Genomic DNA, 254 nt, shown 5'->3' on the forward strand with positions numbered 1-254 from the left:
CTGGGGAACCAAGCCCCTCAGGACCACCATGGCCACCACAGCCCCTTCTTTGAACTCCTGGGAGTCCACCAAGCCCTTGGCCACCGTGGGTGCAAGGAAGGGGCTGGTTTGGGGGGGAATTTAATGGGAGAGATGAACACGAGCTGATTTCCGTGGGTTTATTCCCCGCTGCCTGCCTGACAGCAAAGCCCTGGGGTGGGGGAAGTGGAGGGGTACAGGGGGTGAGGGAGTGGGGTCAGTCCTGCAGGCATCAG

The 254-nt window shown here is 61.4% G+C and overlaps 1 protein-coding gene across 1 annotated transcript in view; it reads right to left on the minus strand.

Moving 5' to 3' along the window:
- Positions 1 to 254, minus strand: part of BSND (barttin CLCNK type accessory subunit beta) — a 3,389-nt gene that overhangs the window by 2,700 nt on the left and 435 nt on the right. The gene's annotated exons all lie outside the window — the stretch shown is intronic.

The sequence above is a fragment of the Antrostomus carolinensis genome, unplaced genomic scaffold (assembly GCF_000700745.2).
Source record: "Antrostomus carolinensis isolate BGI_N321 unplaced genomic scaffold, ASM70074v2 scaffold28869, whole genome shotgun sequence".
Classification (NCBI taxonomy): domain Eukaryota; kingdom Metazoa; phylum Chordata; class Aves; order Caprimulgiformes; family Caprimulgidae; genus Antrostomus; species Antrostomus carolinensis.